Source organism: Hypanus sabinus, chromosome 11 (assembly GCF_030144855.1).
Source record: "Hypanus sabinus isolate sHypSab1 chromosome 11, sHypSab1.hap1, whole genome shotgun sequence".
Classification (NCBI taxonomy): domain Eukaryota; kingdom Metazoa; phylum Chordata; class Chondrichthyes; order Myliobatiformes; family Dasyatidae; genus Hypanus; species Hypanus sabinus.
In genome coordinates, this window is record NC_082716.1 from 51,663,815 (window position 1) to 51,676,917 (window position 13,103).

Consider the following 13,103-nt stretch of genomic DNA (forward strand, 5'->3'; position numbering starts at 1 on the left):
ATTGCCATTAGACTGAAGCAAGATACTAAAAGATGAAAGAAAGATTTTAGCAATAATTATATGGAATTTTCTAGTATTGTGGGCTCTGGAAAGTAACTTTGCAAAGCATGTTTCAGTTGGCGTTTGGACCTGAGTTTCAGCAGCCCAGTTGTTGAAAATTAATGAGTATATATAAAAATGGTAATTTTTAATAGTGCACTACAGGCAGCCAGCCTGAGAGACAGCTATGAGGTTGGGATAATGAGTTGCACATGTTAGTATGCCAGTAATGACACTAGTGATCCATGTATGCACTGGGGTTTCAAATGAGGCATGACAACTTATAAAAGCTTGTGCATGTACAGTCCAGGAAATATCAGCAAGCAAGATCCAGCTGAAAACTGATTGTTCTGGGAATACAACAAAACTTAGGCCCTATTCCCCAGGGAGTGGAACAAGCCTTTGTGAGTGGAAGTTGATAGAGGAGGTTTAAATTACAACTATAGTGACATTTTTTTAAAGAACTTTACAGAATTGTTCTTTTTAGTGTTATACACGTAAGGGGCTTGGGCTCTATAACCTAGTGAGCCGGAAAGCAAAGCTCACTTAAAGCATTTATTTCTACATTTTCATTTTTTATGATGGTTGCTGATTTCAGGTTGACGTCTTTAGAGATAAAAATGGCTGGTGATGAATTGTTTTTATGGATTCTTCATTTTTCTTCATCAAAATTTCAGCAAATCAACCTGGTTTAATCAATAGAGTGGTTCAAATATCAGCAAAGAATTATATACTCTAGATGCATTCAAAGTAAGGTGCAAGACGAGGAAATAATTGTAACATGCACAGTTATCCATTTCACGGGATATAGCAGTTCATCCAGTTCAGGTCTACTGGTTAAATATTGCTTTATTGCTTTAATTTTCGCACAGGTGATGTTCAAAAGCATTTGAAAAAAAGTCCAGGAAGAAAAATTCTAAAATCACTTTATTGGGTGATTTTTATATTGAGTATATTTATTGAATGTATTAGAAGAACAGAAATGATAAAGCATGGATAAATTATAACAATTTCTATTCTGCCTTCAGAAAAGAAAATAATTAGGATGTTAAAAGCTCAATATTTACTTTCCACATTCAATGAATGTGGATGTCTTAGGAGTGTTACTGTGCTTTTCTAATTCATAACAGAATGGCATTTTAGAAAGACATCAACAGCTGTGAATGTTTGCAGTTGTTGAACTGGATCAGGAGCCAGTCTTCAGATAGTTTGATTTCTTTGTATGCACACAACACTGCAGAGAAACATATTGGAGCTGAAATGCTGACATAATCAACGAGTCCAATATTGTTTCTGATCTGCAAAAAACCCATTAACTTATGCAGTTACCTCAGCTACAGTTCCTTTTGCCCTGCCTTCTGTAAGGAATCCCTTTTCATCTTTTTCTCTGTGTCATGGTGTGGCCTTCTGAAATGTCCAGCTTCTTTGTGAAATATGATTTCCTTCTGCTATAGTTCAGAATCAGAATCAGGTTTATGATCACCAGCATGAGTTGTGAAATGTGTTGTTGGAGCTCTCACACACGTTTCCTCTATTTCCCATTAATCTGCTCTCACTCTCCACTCCTTACACAGAGTAATGACCCAAGTTCTCTTGGTTTTCACCTTTCACCCTAATAGCTGCCATGTTCAACATTCCATCTCCATGTTTTCCAACAGCTGGGTCTTTCCCCACTTTCTGCTTTTGGCAGGGATCACAATGTAGAGGCCTTGCCAGTCCACATGCCCTTTCCTACCCATCCATTCCCATCCCCTGACTCTTTCCCCTCCAACTAAAAGAGATCTCTCTTCATTTCCTTCCTTACTACCATGAGGTAACCTAAGCGTCCCTTCCAAGTGAGGCAGAAATTCATCTGCACTTTGTCCAAGCTCATCTACTGCATTTGGTGCTCATGTTGTGGCCTCCCCTATAGTGACACCTGACTTCTGTAATGGTTTCTTACAGCATGGACATTGCTTTGCAGAGCACCTATGTTTTGACTGCAACAGACATCTTGAGCTTCAAGTTGCATGTCATGTTACCTCTCCTTCCTTTTCTGTCAGTCCTCAGCTTTCTCCATTGGAGAGACCAAATGTAAATTGAAAGAATACCCTCTCATATCTTGCTTCAGTAACCTACAGTCCAGTGATATGAGCACAGCATTTTTTAACTTCAGGTCCTCACACTCTAGTGTGGTTCTTCTACCACATGCACTCACTTGTCCTCATAGGCTTCATTCCTTTGTTCATCTTTCCCATGCCCCCTTCCACCACCCCTCCTGCACCACTTCCCCATCTGGTTTAGTCTGCCCATAGTCACACTCTGCCTTGTTTTTTTGTGTTCTGTCTAAAGTTCACTTCCTTTTCAGCCTTGAAGCAAGATCTTGATCCAAAATACCGACATACATCTTTTGCCTTCACAAATGCTGTTTGATCCACAGAGTTCTTCAGCCTTCTGTATTTTGTTCCTGATTCTGACAAATGCCACCGCCTTTGTCTTCTGCTGTAGTTCATAAGACATAGGAGATGAGTCAGGCCATTCAGCCTATCAAACCTGTTCGGCATTTAATCATGGTTGATTTAATTTTCTTCTCAACCCGATTCTCCTGCCTTCTCCTTGTAACCTTTGAAGCCCTTACTAATCAAGAACCTATCAACCTCTGCATTAAATGTATCCAATAACTTGGTCTCCACAGCTGTCTTTAGCAATGAATTCTACAGATTCACCATTCACTGGCTAATGAAAATCCTTCTCATCTCTGTCTTAAAAGAACTTCCTGATATTCCGAGGCTGTGCCCTCTGGTCCTAGATTCCCCCGCTATTGGAAACATCCTCTCCATGTCCACTCTTTCTTGATAGATTTCTATGATATCCCCCTTTGCCCATTCTTGTAAATTTCAGTGAAAATGGGACTGGAGCCATCAAACAAGTCTCATAGTTAACCCATTCATTCGCAGAGTCAATCCTGTAATCCTCTTCTGGACCTTCTTCACTTCTAGCACATTCATTCTTAGACATGGGACTCACAACACTCCCAATGTGGCCTCACCAATGCTTCAGCATTATATCCTTACTGTTGTATAGTAGTCTTCTCAAACTTGCTAACTCAACCTACAAGATAATATTTAGGAATCCTGCTGTAGGACACCAAGCCCCTTTGTACACCAATTTCTGAATTCACTCTCCATTTAGAAAATAGTCTACACCTTTATTCTTTCTACCGACATGCATGACCATACATTTCTCCACACTATATTCCATCTGCCACTTCTTTGCTCATTCTCCCAATCTGTCCAAGTCCTTCTGCAGACTTCCTGCTTGCTCAACACTACCTGCTTTTTCACTGATCTGTGTAACATCTGAAAACTTGGCCACTAAGCTAACAATTCAGTCATCCAGATCATTGACATATAAAGTAAAAAGAAGCAGTCCCAAAACTGACCACTGCCACTAGTCACCAGCAGCCAAATAGAAAAGGCTCCCCTTTATTCCAACTCTTTGCCTTCTCCCAGTCAGTCAATCTTCTTTCCATGCTAATATCTTTCCTGTAATGCTGCAAGTTTTTATCTTAGTTAGCAGCCTCACGTGCAGCATCTTGTCAAAAGACTTCTGAAAATCCAAGTAAACAACATCCACTGACTCTCCTTTATCTAACCTGCCTGTTATTTCCTCAAGGAATTCCAACAGTTTTTCCAGAGAGGATATTCCCTTAAGCAAACACGCTGATTTTATCATGCGCCCCAAAACCTTATCTTTAACCATGGACTCTTAACATCCTGGCAACCATTGAATTCAGGCTAAATTTGCCAAAAATTTCCTCTCCTTTGTTTCCCTCCCTTGTTAAAGAGTTGAGCGGTAATTGTAATTTTCTAGTCCTCCACAACCATTCCAGAATCTAATAATCACTACTGATACCTCCACAATCTCTTCAGCTACTTCTTTCAGTATGCTGGTATGTAGTCCATCTGTTCTAGGTGACTTCTCTACCTTCAGATTTTTCAGCTTTCCTTATATTTTCTCCTTAGTAATAACATCAACTCACTTCTGTGTACAAAGCATTCGAGTTAATGGCATGCTGCTGGTGTCTTCCACAGTGAAGACTGAGTTTGTTTGCCATTCCTTTATTCCCCATTACTACCTCTCCAGCATCATTTTCCAGCAGTCCAATGTCTGCTGTTGCTTCTCTTTTACTCTTTATATATTTAGAATCCTCTGTTATAATATGGGCTAGCTTAACTTCATATTTCAACTTTTCCCTCCTTATTGCTTTTTGTTGGTTTTTAAAAACTTCCCAATCCTTTTCCCATTAATTCTCTTTAATGTTTGCCATATTGTGTGCCCTCTCTTTTGCTTTTATTCTGTCTTTGACTTCCCTTTGACCATGGTTGCCTCATCCTTCCTTTAGAATGCTACTTCATCTTTGGAATGTATCTTTCTTGTGCCTTTTGAACTGCTCCTAGAAAATCCAGCCATTGCAGTTCTGCCATCATCCCTGCTAGTGTCCCCTTCCAATCAACTTTGGCTAGCTCATCTCTATGCCCCTATAGATCCCTTTACTCCACTGTGATAGTGATAATACTAATTTCAATTTCTGCCTCTAATTCACCACGCAGTGAATTCTATCATATTATGATTGCTTCCTCCTAGGGTTCCTTTACTTTAAAATCCCTAATCAAATCTGGTTCATTACACAGCACCAGTTCAGAATTATCTTGTCTCTGCTGGGTTCAACCACAAACTGCTCAAAAAAGCCATCAAGGATCCACATAACAGCCACACCAGGAACACCAGAATGAAAAAGCAGTTACTTTCTACAAGCAGCACAAACACTTCCACCCACTAACCCACCCCTTCACATCCCTAACCACCACTACTTTATCATTTCCTGTTAGTCATCTTTTGTACAGATACGCCTGTGTGAGATACTAGCAATCTATGTATCGAAGCTACTTTATGTATTTGTAGTTGTTGTGCTTCTGATTATTATTATTGTGTTCTTTATCTCATTGTGGTTTTTGTATTGCATTGGATCCAGAGTAACAACTGTTTTGTTCTCCGTTACACTTGTGTACTGGAAAATATATTAAACAATTTTGAATCTTGAATCTTGAAAAAGCCATTTCATTGGCATTGTATACGTTCCTTTTCTTGGGATTCACCACCAATCTAATTTTCTCTCCCCCATGACCATCGTAATATTGTCCTCTTTACTTGCCTTTTCTATCTCCTATAGTAATTTATGCTTCACATCCTAGCCTGTATATAACTCCCATCCTGGTCTTTTAACACTTTCAGTTTCTAATCTCCACCTACAAGGGTTCTGCCTCTGATCCTATGTTACTTCATGCTAAGGATTTGATTTCATTTTTTGCCGACAAAACCACCCCACCTCTTCTGCTCACCTGCCTGTCTTTTCGATACGATGCGTATCCTTGGATATTATGTTCCCAACTGTGATCTTCTTCCAGCCATGGCTCAGTGATACCCCCAATGTCATACCTACCAAATTCTAACTGTGCTACAAAATCATCTACCTTATTTAATTTACTATGTGCATTCAAATATAATACCTAGGGTTCTGCTACTTGTGGCCCATTTCTCCTTACAATATAATTAAAAGGGTAGTGAAGTGGTGGAGTTGGCACATGTGGAAAAATAAGGACAGATTGGCTAATGTGAGACACATATCGGGTGACGCATAATCCAACTCTCTGTATTGATTAAATCTTTGTTAAGAAATGAGGCGATACTTTAACCTTTTTACTTCTAAAATTTGCCTATACTATATAACCAACATAGCTGTACAGAAGCATAATCCTTATGATTTTAAATAGATAATGTATTTGTGTCTAATGTTTGTAACTCTATAAGCCTGAACTTGTTAGAAGACACCAGTAGATCCACCTCTTGCCAGTGATTGACTGTACTCTGACATTGGATTCCCCATAAAAATAACTCATTGAAAATACAATACATTAATGAGCAGCTTGTCAACAATGAATGAATAGCATAGAATCATGGAGAGTTGCAGCATAGAAACAGACCCTTTGGCCAAGTGACCATCCACCACCCACTACATTAATCCAATATACAGTAAATCTCATTACGAAGTTTCTTCCATGTTCCCATCAGTCACCCCCACCAGCCCTGTCACATCATCCCCACATTCCAAATCACCAGTCCCCCTGTAGTCTAGGGGCAAGTAGTCAATTAGTCCGCCAAGCGACATGTCTTTATAATGTGGAAGGAAACCTCAGTACCTGGAGGAAACTTCTGTCCTGACAGGGAAAAAACACATAAACTCAATAGAGACTACACTCAAAATCCAATTCAATCTAGGCATCAGACCCTATGAGGCAGTACTTCCACCAGTTCACCACTATTACCAAATATTTTCTTCAGAATCTTACTGAGGAATGAACAGGGCCAAAACGCTGCCATTACTGCTGAATACCTGTGCTTACCTCCTAGGGATTATCGTTTCCAGGTCTGCCAATGATATCACTAATTGGCATCCAGCAGTGGTGAGCAAGCCTCCTGCCATTCCCTGGCAATAATACTGAAGAGTGTGCCTGCTGAACTGTATGAATAGCTTGAATAAGTTCAAAGTCAATCTGTTGACACGATACATATACTTCACCACATGTTACCCTAAGATTCATTTCCTTGCAGGAGAACAAACAAATACAATGGAATCAATAAAAAACTACATATAAACAAGGTCTGACATACAACCAATGTACAAAAGAAAGACAAACTGTGCAAATATAGGAAAAAAAAATAATAAGTAATTATATACATACAGAGAACATGAGTTGTAGAGTCCTTGGAAGTGAGTCCATGGGTTGTGGAATAAGCTTAGTGTTGAATAGCTCGTCCATTCACTTGAATGGAGAGGAGTCACTGCACGACTAAGTACAGGTTATGGAATCATTTTAACTCATTGAGTTTAATGCTTTTAATTGTTTAAGAACATTTCAAGGTGACTTTTATTTTTAAAAATTCATAGCTCTTAAATATTTTAATTGATTAATTGTGTCGTAAAACTTTGAAGGTTTTTTTAATACTTCTGGTTGTCAATGATGTTCAGAACCATTGACCCTCTGAACATGTGTGTACGTGTGTGTGTATGTGTGTGTGTGTGTGTGTTTGGAAGAGGATGGTTGGTGGGGAAAGGGGAGTGGTGGTGGGACAGCTGGTGGACCAGTTAACTATTAAATTGTTTTCAGCTATTTCATGAGGAAGGTTTATTTGTATCTAACTCCTGTGTGATCTGGAGGCCCTGCTCTGACATATTTCCCCATTTAGGGCCAAATTTGATAGATCTGCTATCACCAAATCCATAAGTGGTGAGCTCAGGGAGTACATCATTGACCCAAACTTCTTGCCCTATGTATATTTATTTATTTTTTATTTAGTGATACAGCGCAGAATGGGCTGTTCCAGCCCACTGAGCTGTACTGCCCAGAAACCCATCCATTTAACACCAGCCTAATCACAGAACAACTTACAATGACCAATTAACAAATGTCATTGGACTGTGAGAGGAAACCAGAGCATCCGGTGGAAACCCATGTGAATCCTGGAGAGAATGTGCAAACTACTCACTGATGGCACTGGAATTGAACTTTGAACTCTGGAATGGCCTGAGCTGTAATAGTGTTACATTAACCATTACACACTACTGTGGTACCGTCATTAACTTTGCTTAAATACTTGGTGCATAATTTTAAGTATTATTGATCATCTGTTTATTAACAAATATTATATCCTATAATTATTTGTTTATCAGGCAGAAAAGACAGCCAACTATCTAACCATTCATAAGAAACAAATCAATTTCCCCTAATTACATATAGTAGGCAAATGAATATGATCTCCCTCAGACATTACTCTGTTGTCTTTGTGTCCATGTTTCTTGGTACTCTTTTTTGATTGTCTTCCCTCTTCTCTCTTTCATTCCCATGTCTATTGCCTCTTCTCTACTCTTACTTTTTCTTCCCAACATTTACTGTGTCTTTCACTCCTCACCTGCATTTCTCTGTCTTTTTCTTGTTTGGTTTTGCTTGACAGAAGTAAATGATATCACCTGGTGCCTGGATTGTGTAATTACAGGACAAAAACTTTGTATTAATTTTAGTGTGACAATTAGAGTTTTTAATGACAGTGTTGACACAAAAGGATAACAAAGATGTGCAGGCAATCTTTAAGATATGGTAGATAAAATTGCCTGGAAAGTAAGTTATGTATTTTCGCACTGAGGAATGAAATTTAACTTGGACAGAGTGAATTGCAATAATAATCTCTAGCAACACATGCAAAACTCTAGAGGAACTCAGCAAGTCAGGCAGCATCTACAGAAGAGAATAAACTGTAGATGTTTTGGGCTGAGAATCTTCATCAGGACTGGAAAAGAAGGGGGCCAAAAGCCTGAATAAGAAGGTAGGAGGAGGGGAATGAATACAAGCCGCCAGGCAATAGGAGAATCCAATAGAGGGAAGGTAGGGGACGGGAGATGAAGTGAGAAACTGGAAAGCAATAGGTGGAAGGTAGGAAAGGTCAGGGGAGATAGAAGAGGACATTAGACCATGGGAGAAAGGGAAGGAGAAGGGATACTTGAGGGAGATGATGAACAGAGAATCTCTTGTGTTTATGGTAATCTCTAGATCTGTTCACTTGCAGTAACATGTATAAACTTGAATATGCATTGATGATAACTTTTCCAGCAAAAGTCATGGTTCTATTGGATGGTTATCTTAGATTCACAGAGTCTTCTATCCTTCTTTGAACTTAGACAGCTACCATTTTGGTTAATTTCTGAGAGTACTATGTTTGTGCAGATGAAGGAAATTAAACTGAACTTCCCAAAGAACAAAACTCGACTTCCTTCTTATAATAACATATTATCATTCAGAATTGAGGTAACTGTTCTCTTTCTCTGGTGTATTTATGGGTCTGATATGGTTTTTGAATCAGATTCATGTCAAATTGTAGCATTCCTCTTGCAGCATTCCTAATGCAATATACAGTGCCTATAAAAAGTATTCTCCCACTTGGAAACTTTCATGTTTTATTGTTTTACAATAATGAATCACAGTGGATTTAATTTGGCTTTTTAACACTGATCAACAGAAAAAAGTCCTTCATGTCAAAGTGAAAACAGATCGCTACAAAGTGATCTAAATTAATTACAAATATAAAACACAAAATAATTGATTGCATAAGTATTCATCCCCTTCAAGTCAGTATTTAGCTGATGAACCTTTGGCAACAATTACAGCCTTGAGTCAGTGTGAATAGGTCTCCATCAGCTTTGCACATCTGGACACTGAAAATTTTCCCCTTGCTTCTTTACAAAACTGCTCCAGCTCTGTCACATTGCATGGGGATCATGCGTGAACAGTCCTTTTCAAGTCCAGCCACAAATTCTCAATTGGACTGAGGGCTGGACACTGACTTAGCCACTCCAGGACATTAACTTTGTTGTTTTTAAGCCACTCCTATATAGCTTTGGTATTCTGCTTGAGATCATTGTCTTGCTGGAAAATAAATCTTCTCCCAAGCCACAGTTCTCTCACTGACTGCATCAGGATTTCCTTCACAGTTTCCCTGTTTTTTACTGCATTCATTTTACCCTCTACCTTCACAATCCTTCCAGGGCCTCTGCAGTGAAGCATCCCCACAGCATGATTCAGCCACCATCATGCTTCATGGTAGGGATGGTGTGTTTTTGATGATGTGCACAGTACTTAGTCTGATGGTCAAAAAGCTCAATTTTGGTTTCATCAGACCATAGAATCTTCTTCCAGCTGACTTCAGAGTCTCCCATATGCCTTCTGGCAACCCTAGACAAAATTTTATGTGAGTTTTTTCAACAGTGGCTTTCTCTTTGCCACTATCCCATAAAGCTGTGACTTGTGAAGCACTTGGGCAATAGTTGTATGCAATCTCTCCCATGTCCACCACTGAAACTTGAATCTTCTCCAGAGTTGTCTTGCGGCCTCCCTCACTGGTCCCCTTCTTGCACAGTCACTCAGTTTTTGAGGATAGCCTGGTCTAGACAGATTTACAGCTGTGCCATATTCTTTCCACTTCTTGATGATCAATTTAACTGTACTCCAAGGGCTATTCAGTGACTTGGAGATTTTCTTGTATCCATCTCCTGACTTGTGCTTTTCAATAACCTTTTTGCGGAGTTGGGTGGAGTGTTCTTTTGTCTTCATGGTGTATTTTTTGCCAGGATACTGAGTTGCCCAAAGTTGGACCTTCCAAATCCAGGTGTATTTTACAATCAGTAAAAGCACCTTGACTGCTGTGGTGAACTACATATACCTGTCTGGACACGCCCCCCCCCCCCCAACTGCTCCTGTGGCTCCTCCCACTGACAGTGGCTCCTCCCACAGACCCCGGTATAAAGGCGATTGGAGCCTAAGCCCTGCCCTCAGTCGTCGATAATGTTGGGAAAGTAGACAACTACACACAGGCTTCAAAAAATAGTGGGAGACAGAGTAGGAAGGCTTTGTCTTGAGAGGCTTCAGCGAGCAGAGGCTGAGGATGAGCTTCACTCCAAGTGAGGTAAGGCCATAAGGCCGGGTAAGTTCCTTAAAAAGGAGAAAGTTTCAAAAGTTGAGGCAAGTATTGGGTAGGTCATGGCAGCTGAGATCGGCCCCCTGGTTTGTTCATCTTGCAGCATGTGGGAAATCAGGGATACTTCCAGTGTCCCTGACGACTATGTGTGCAGGAAGTGTGTCCAACTGCAGCTTCTGCGGCCGCAAATGGTGCAAGGGTCAAGGATGTCTCTGAGTGGCTGCAGGACATTCTGGAGTGGGAGGGTGAACAGCCAGTGGTCGTGGTGCACATAGGTACTAACGATATAGGTAAAAAACTGGATGAATGAGGTCCTACAAGGTGAATTTAGGGAGTTAGCAGATAAACTAAAAAGTAGGACCACAAAGGTAATAATCTCTGGATTACTACCAGTGCTATGTGCTAGTTAGTGTAGAAATAGGAGGATATTTCAGATGAATATGCGACTTGAAAAATGGTGCGAGTGGGAGGGATTCAAATTTCTGGGGCATTGGAACCAGTTCTGGGGGAGGTGGGACCAGTATAAACAGGATGGTCTGCACCCAGGCTGGACTGGAACCAATGTCTTAGGGGGAGCATTTGCTACTGCTGTTCAGGAGGATTTAAGCTAATGTGGCAGGGGGATGGGAACAAGTGCAGAGAGACAGAGGGATGTAAAATGAGGGTAGAAGCAAAAAGTAGTAAGGTGAAAAGTAAAATTGGCAGGCAGGCAAATCCAGGGCAAAAAGCAAAAAGGGCCACTTTTCAACATAATTGTATAAGGGCTAAGAGTGTTGTAAAAACAAGCCTGAAGGCTTTGTGTGTCAATGCGAGGAGCATTCGTAACAAGGTGGATGAATTGAATGTGCAGATATTTATTAATGAATATTATATTCATTAATATGATATTAATTAATGAATATAATCACAGAGACATGGCTCCAGGGTGACCAAGAATGGGAGCTCAACATCCAGGGATAGTCAATATTCAGGAGGGATAGACAGGAAAGAAAAGGAGGTGGGGTAGCATTGCTGGTTATAGAGGAGATTAACACAAAAGAAAGGAAAGACGTTAGCCTGGAGGATGTGGAATCAATTTGGGTAGAGCTGCATAACATTAAGGGGCAGAAAACGCTGGTGGGAGTTGTGTACAGGCCACCTAACAGTAGTAGTGAGGTTGGGGATGGCATTAAACAGGAAATTAGAAATGCGTGAAATAAAGGAACAGTAGTTATAATGGGTGACTTCAATCTACATATAGATTGGGCGAACCAAATTGGTAAGGGTACTGAGGAAGAGGATTTCTTGGAATGTATGTGGGATGGTTTTCTGAAACAACATGTCGAGGAACCAAGTAGAGAGCAGGCCATTCTAGATTGGGTATTGAGCAATGAGGAAGGGTTAGTTAGCAATCTTGTCATGTGAGGCCCCTTGGGTAAGAGTGACCAAAATATGGTGGAATTCTTCATTAAGATGGAGAGTGACATAGTTAATTCAGAAACAAAGGTTCTGAACTTAAAGAAGGGTGGCTTTGAAGATATGAGATGTAAATTAGCTAAGATAGACTGGCAAATGATACTTAAAGGGTTGACAGTGGATATGCAATGGCAAGTATTTAAAGATTGCATGGATGAACTACAACAATTGTTCATCCCAGTTTGGCAAAAGAATAAACCAGGGAAGGTAGTGCACCTGTGGCTAACAAGGGAAATTAGGGATAGTATCAAGTCCAAAGAAAAAACATATAAATTAGCAAAAAAAAGCAGCATACCTGAGGACTGGGAGAAATTCAGAGATTAGCAGAGGAGGACAAAGGGCTTAATTAGGAAAGGGAAAAAAGATTATGTGAGAAAGCTGGCAGGGAACATAAAAACTGACTGTAAAAGCTTTTATAGATATGTGAAAAAAAAAAGATTGGTCAAGACAAATGTAGGTCCCTTACAGTCAGAAACAGGTGAATTGATCAAAGGGAACAAGGACATGGCAGACCAATTGACTAACTACTTTGGTTCTGTCTTCACTAAGGAGGACATAAATAATCTTCCAGAAATAGTAGGGGACCGAGGGTCTAGTGAGATGGAGGAACTGAGGAAAATGCATGTTAGTAGGGAAGTGGTGTTAGGTAAATTGAAGGGATTAAAGGCAGATAAATCCCCAGGGCCAGATGGTCTGCATCCCAGAGAAGTAGCCCAAGAAATAGTGGATACATTAGTGATAATTTTTCAAAACTCCTTAGATTCTGGATTAGTTCCTGAGGATTTGAGGGTGGCCAATGTAACCCCACTTTTTTAAAAAAAGGGAGGGAGAGAGAAACCAGGGAATTATAGAATGATTTGTCTGACATCATTGATGGGGAAAATGCTAGGGTCAGTTATCAAAGATGTGATAACAGCACATTTAAAAGAGGTGAAATCATCCGACAAAGTCAGCATGGATTTGTGAAAGGAAAATCATGTCTGACGAATCTTATAGAATTGTTTGAAGATGTAACTAGTAGAGTGGATAGGGGAGAGCCAATG